This window comes from Helianthus annuus, chromosome 9 (genome assembly GCF_002127325.2).
Source record: "Helianthus annuus cultivar XRQ/B chromosome 9, HanXRQr2.0-SUNRISE, whole genome shotgun sequence".
Taxonomy (NCBI): Eukaryota; Viridiplantae; Streptophyta; class Magnoliopsida; order Asterales; family Asteraceae; genus Helianthus; species Helianthus annuus.
In genome coordinates this window covers 54,829,090-54,835,824 of record NC_035441.2, presented here as the reverse complement: position 1 = coordinate 54,835,824, position 6,735 = coordinate 54,829,090, and the positions used below count along the sequence as shown (strand labels likewise).

At 33.6% G+C, this 6,735-nt stretch overlaps 1 long non-coding RNA gene across 3 annotated transcripts; it reads right to left on the bottom strand.

The window, feature by feature from the left end:
- Positions 1-1,266: 1,266 nt before the first annotated feature.
- Positions 1,267-6,512, bottom strand: LOC118481893. Of its 3 annotated transcripts, XR_004866258.1 has the most exons (4): positions 4,879-6,512; positions 4,036-4,129; positions 3,392-3,702; positions 1,267-1,360 (listed from the first exon to the last, which is right to left on the bottom strand). It is a non-coding gene; the product is annotated as an uncharacterized LOC118481893 (long non-coding RNA). The 3 variants fall into 3 exon arrangements; XR_004866257.1 differs by having other exon boundaries at positions 4,036-6,512; XR_004866259.1 differs by having other exon boundaries at positions 3,392-3,517; positions 4,036-6,512.
- Between the last annotated feature and the right edge of the window lie 223 nt (positions 6,513-6,735).

Sequence of the window (6,735 nt, the reverse complement as noted above, 5' to 3'; positions counted from 1 at the left end):
GTTTGTGTATTAAAAATTTCTCGAGCATGTTAATTATCATCAATGTTGACTATACGTATAATTTCTGAATATTACATAGCTTATCAAATTTTGATGAATAATCTACATATTTAATATTTAATAATACGATAAAGAATTATAAAGCGATTTACAAAGTATTTTAATTATTGTATCTAAATAATTATATTTTAAAAAAAATTAGTACAATTATATGTTTTACCAAAATTTTGGTAAATACATATCTTTAAATCGAGTAAACTTTTGGATTATATTATAAATCATAAAATATACCGCTTTTATTGAATAATATTTTATATTATGATATTTTAGTGATATCATACCTAAGGGTGTTATCTTATATCTTTGATTAAGATATTAATATCAATATCGTAATACTATTATAATTTATTTTGAATTGTATTCACATAAATATGTGGATATGATATATATCACAAAAATTGAATATTATATTATGAATATATCCCCTTTGTATTTGTTTATAGCCTAACATAAGGTAAAATATAAATAAGGGTTACATTTCCTGAGAATTTAAATGACATAAAATCATTTAGGTATACTACATATTATCAGAATATTTATATTATGATATTTTCAAAGTATCATATCTAAATTGCATTTATCTTATATTAATATTAAAATATTAATATTAACATTGTATTATTAATAAAAAATTAGGCTGCATTATGTTCCTACATATACATATGGATATAATAGACATATAGGATATCACAAAATTTACTAAGACATGATATTATTAATATATATCATTTATATATAATATAGCATAACTGTAATATACAGATATGGGTAACACATACTGGGAATTCAAAATTCAATGAATGATACAATAGACATATTAAAATTTTATGTTTACAGAATAACACATAAGATATAAATTTCCTAACACAAATGGTTAAGGGTTTAGGTATTGGAATAACACCTAAAGGGCTTAAACCAGTGGCATAGCTCTGATACCACCTTCTTGTCACAGCCCCTGACCCCACCCTGGAAGCGGGAGCCGCGAGTCAGTCAGATGGTATTGGTGTTTATTAAATTGGCAGCAGAAAGTTTCATCAGGACCGTAGTTAGGGAATATTTTTATCAGAATTAAACACCAAAAAGGTTTAAAATGGATTAAATGGGATAAAACCCAAGTTTTGCTGATAATACATTTATAGTAAACAAGTGGGACAAAACCCGATTTTTTTTTGTATTATATTTATAGGGACAAACCATAATTATTGAAAACAATTCTCCTTTTTATTTAGGTAACTTTTATAGCCACTTTTCTAAGCCTTCAGTGATCCGGTTGGCTTTAATAGGCTTCCTACTAAGTTACCTGAAACACGTGTTTAAAGCATTTTATCAGTAAGAAATAGTGGTGAGTGCATCTCAATTTAATCAAAACAGGTTTTATCATTATACAACATTGAGGGCGATCTCACAATTACATTTGTTTATATTTCTACTTTAATTACCACCCACGATACTATCAACCCGACTTGTGGTAATGTTACTACTCACAGTGTAGTAACAAATTTTGTATACAAAACCCCAACATACCGACGATAATTGTAGAATACAAATACTCAATCACTGTTGAATATCATTTAAAACAATAGAGGTTTTGTAAAAACAGTTTACAAAAGGTTTCACAAAAAGAGGATTACTCACAAATAGTGAGAAAAAGCAAGATGTACTCACTTTTGTAGACTTAGGTATTTCTACAGGCTTCCTGGTAATATTATAGCTTCCTGATAATAATATAGTTTCCTGGTTAATTTAAACATTGCACATGTGTTAGTAAAATAACCCAAATTATATTAACCGTACAACTCGAGACAAAACTCCAATAACTGAGTCAGGCAAGGCCTTGACATGCATTACGGAGTCTTAAATCAATCGGGTGTACACACGAGACAGAATTCCAATGACTGAGTCGGGCAGAGCCGACATGCATTACGGAATCCTAGATCAATCGTGTAGGGTAATAGCAGGGTTATAGTACTTACACCGAGGCAGAGCTTCATTTCTTAGGGGGTATTTGACTATAGATTTAGCCTACAGAGAGTTGAGAGAGAAATAGAAAACTGAACAACTTGCAAATGCCGCTTTCTGCCCTTTTTATAGCTGATCGACCAGTCTATCGCGCCCCGCGACAGACTCTTCTTCGTCTTCCGCGCCCCACGAGGGCCTTAAGGGCAGCGTAAAGGTTGCTGAGTCACTAGTGGTTTTGACACGTGGCATTCGGAGTGTTCGCCAAGCAATAGGCTGTCGCGCCCCGTGACAGTTTTGTCTTCGTTCGTTGCGGCCTGCGAGTGAAGGGCAAATCTTGTTTTTTCTCGATTTTTGCAAGTACGAAGGTATCTCGGGTCCGTTTTTCACGTATGGGCTGTATTTGGTTGTGTTTATGGTCACGTTAAGGGTTTCAGGAGAGCTGTTACATCTCTGGTGGTAACTGAAGGAAGTGCGTGGCTTTAAATTTTGTTAGATTTGTTATCATCTCTATTTGCCTACCAATGTTTAGCTATCTTTGGACATATATATATATATATATATATATACATATATATATATATAGGGGTGTCTTAAGAGTTTTTAGGAGAGTTGTTATAGAATGGTCAGACATGCCATCTTTAGCGCCAATATTGGTTCATGCTAATGTATTAACAAAGAAAAAAATCCTATCCAAATTCATAATACACGATCTAAGTATATAGTAGACTATTTCTATTTCGGGAGATAACACTTAACAAAAAACACAAAATAACATATATGCAATCAGTCTCCAATAGGGATGTGCAAATGGTTTCAGGTACCGGTTAAAAACCAGGTTCGGTACTGGTTAAAAATTTCCTGAACTGACTCGAAAAATTGATACCGATTCGATACCGACCTTTAGCGTTTTTGGTACCGATATTTGCCGGTTTTTACCTTCAAATATTGGTCTGTACATGTACCGAACCACAATTTTCGGTAAAAAAAAGTACACCTGAATCAACCCGTTTAGCCATTTGCCTAAAATCATTTAAGTAATTTGGAATTTTAAGAAAAAAACTAAAAAGAATAACACCCATTTAACCAGTTGGTGACAATGTACATCCTGACTTGAGTCGTTGGTGACAATCTACAGCCTAAATTGACCCATTTGCCTATATCCATTTAAAGAAATTGTTTTTTAGAAAAAAACTATTATAAATACTCCCAATTGACCGGTTGCTGACAAAGTACGACCTGAGCCATAACCGAATGTTTACCCATTTGCCAAATATAAATACGATGTTTTTTTGTTTCTAAGAATTAGTTTTGTATTGTAAAATCTAAAAGTCGTAAAGATACATACAAAAATAAGAAGGGGTACAACGCTTACCAGAATCTTGCTCTCAATAGTGATGTGTCAGTCGTCAAGTTACCGGCAGAAATCGATGGATTTGGGTTGCCGGAATCTTTTTCACGACGGTGATGTATCAGTTGTCAAGTGAGTTGCTCAACTCGTCTAAGAAAAAGTTAGAATGAAATGGTAAACATGAGGCGAAACACGCATGAAGATATGGAAAGCACTGATGAGCATGAAAATGATATAATTAAAGTTTATGTTTTGTGAGCCTACAAATGTAGAAAGGGATGGACTCGGTTCTACTCACAACAAAATCTCGAATGATCTTGGGATCATAGAAGCAGCTGTTATGAATATCAAAACAGGTCTTATCAGATCAATCGAAAAGGAACTAGGTCCAAACAAGTTATCACACTAACACTTTAACCTTCTTTTCTAAAACTTCAATAAAATCTTCAAATGAAACGACTTTTGAAGTTGTATGCCTCAAAAAGTGACTCATAGTTTTGTTTAACCATATGCCCCGTTCCGCTTTCAGCTAAACTTTTGAATTTAACAAACCTGACTCGTTTGACCAAAAACACAACCCAACCCAACCCAACCCAACCCAACCCAAACCAACTTAATAAGTAAAGTGGTCAAAGTCGCCACCTCTCAACATGGCAAATTATCATTACCTCAAGAATCCACCACGTTTTAGCGTAAAATAAACACCACTGCGAAGAAGCGAAGGGTCAGATATGTCATCTTCAGCGCCAATATTGGTTCATGCTAGTGTATTAACAAAGAAGAAAATCATACCTAAAGTCATACTACACGATCCAAGTATATAGCAGACTATTTCGAAAAAAACACTTAATAAGAAGCACACAATAACATATATGCAATCAGTCTCGAGTAGGGATGAGCAAATGGTTCCGGGTACCGGTTTAGAACCCGTACCAAACCGGTACTGGTACAAAATTTCCCGAACCGACTCGAAAAATTGATACTGATTTGGTACTGACATTTAGGGTTTTCGGTGATATTTGCTGGTTTTTAACTTCAAATACTGGTCCGTACAGGTAGCGAACAATTCTGTGCCGGGAATTTTCGGTAAAAAAAAAAGTACACCTGAATCAACCGTTTACCCATTTGCCTAAAATCATTTAAGTAATTGGGAATTTTAAGAAAAAACTAAAAAATAAATAACACCCATTTAAGCAGTTGGTGACAATGTATATGCTGACTTGACTCGTTGGTGACAATGTACAGCCTAGATTGATCCATTTGCCTATATACATTTAAAGCAATTGTTTTTTTTTTAAGAAAAAACTAATATAAATATTCACAATTCGCCGATTGGTGAAAAAGTACGACCTGAACTACAACCAAAGGTTCACCCATTTGTCAAATCTAATCTACCTTCTCAATCATTAAAAATAAAACGATCTTTTCTTGTTTCTAAGATTTAGTTTTGTAATGTAAAATTTAAAAGTCGTAAAGATACATAGAAAAATAAGAAGGGGTACAATGCTCACCGGAATCTTGTTATCGACAGCGATGTGTCAGTCGTCAAGACATTGGCGGAAACTGATGGAGTTTGGTTACCGGAATGTTACCCTCAACAGTGATGTATTAGTCGTCGTGAGGCACACAACTCGTCTAAAAAGTTAGAATGGAACGGTAACACGTGGCAAAACACCTCTGAAGATATGGGAAGCACCGATGAGCATAAAAATGATATAATTAAAATTTGTGTTTTGTGAGCCTACAAATGTAGAAATGAATGGACTCGGTTCTACTCGCAACAAAATCGAGCACAATCTTGGGATCATAGAAGCGGTTGTTATAAATATCAAAACAGGTCTTATCGGATCAATCGAAAAAGAATCAGGTCTAAACACGTTATCACACTAACACTAAAATCTTCTTTTCTAAAACTTCAATAAAATCTTCAAATGAAACGACTTTTGAAGTTGTATGCTTCAAAAAAGTGACTTATAGTTTTGTTTGACCATATGACCCGTTCCGCTTTTAGCTAAACTTTTGAATTTAACAAACCTGACCTGTTTGATAAAAAACACAACCCAACCCAACCCAACCCAAAACCAAACTTAATAAGTAAACCGGTCAAAACCGCCACCTCTTAACATGGAAAATTATCATTACATCAAAGAATCCACCACGTTTTAGCATAAAAGAAACACCATTGCAAAGAGAGAATAGTTAGACATGCCATCTTCAGTGCCCATATTGGATCATGCTAATGTATTAACAAAGAAAAAAATCATACTCAAAGTCATAATACTACATGATGTAAGTATATAGCAGACTATTTCGGGAGATAACACTTAATAAAAAACACAAAATAACATATATGCAATCAGTCTTCAGTAGGGATCAGCAAATGGTTCTGGTTACCAGTTCGAAACCAGTACCGAACCAGTACCGGTACAAAATTTCCTGAACCGACTCGAAAAATTTGATACTGATTCGGTACAAGTATTTACCGGTTTTTACCTTCAAATATTGGTCTGTACTAGTACCGAATCATACCGAACCATGTATTTTTGGTAAAAAAAGTACACCTCAATCAACCCGTTTACCCATTTGCCTAAAATCATTTAAGTAATTGGGTATTTTAAGAAAAAAACTAAAATATAAATAACACCCATTTGATCCGTTTGTGACAATGTACATCCTGACTTGACTCGATCACAATGTACAACCTAAATTGACCCATTTGCTTATATCCATGTAAAGCAATTGTTTTTTTTTTAAGAATAAACTAATATAAATATTCCAAATTGCCGGTTGGTGACAAAGTACGACCTGAACTACAACTGAAGGTTCACCGATTTGCCAAATATAATCTACCTTCTCAATCATTAAGAATAAATATGATGTTTTCTTGTTTCTAAGATTTAGTTTTGTAATGTAAAATTTAAAAGCCGTAAAGATACATAGAAATAAAAGAAGGGGTACAACGATTACCGGAATCTTGTTCTCGACGGTGATGTGTTAGTCGTCAAGTGAGGTGCGCAACTCGTCTAAGAGCATTCTCATCCAATCCATCAAAACTTGTGAGAGTGAGTTTTTATATTGTAAAGGGTATAAAAAGTGGTTGTGAGTGGAGGAGAGAGAAAATATTACTGTTCATCTGTATATTTGGGGAGACACTGTTCACCCAGTATAATTTTTTTAATATATATTGAAAGTGGTTGTGAGTGAAGGAAAGAGAAAAATGTGATGATAATATTATTTAATTGAAAATGAGAGAGAAAAAGTATTTGTTTTTAGTGGAAATATATTGATATAGAAGTTGTTTTTTAGTGAGATGTATGTATAATTTGATGGATTGGATGAGAATGCTCTAAAAAAAGTTTAGATGAACT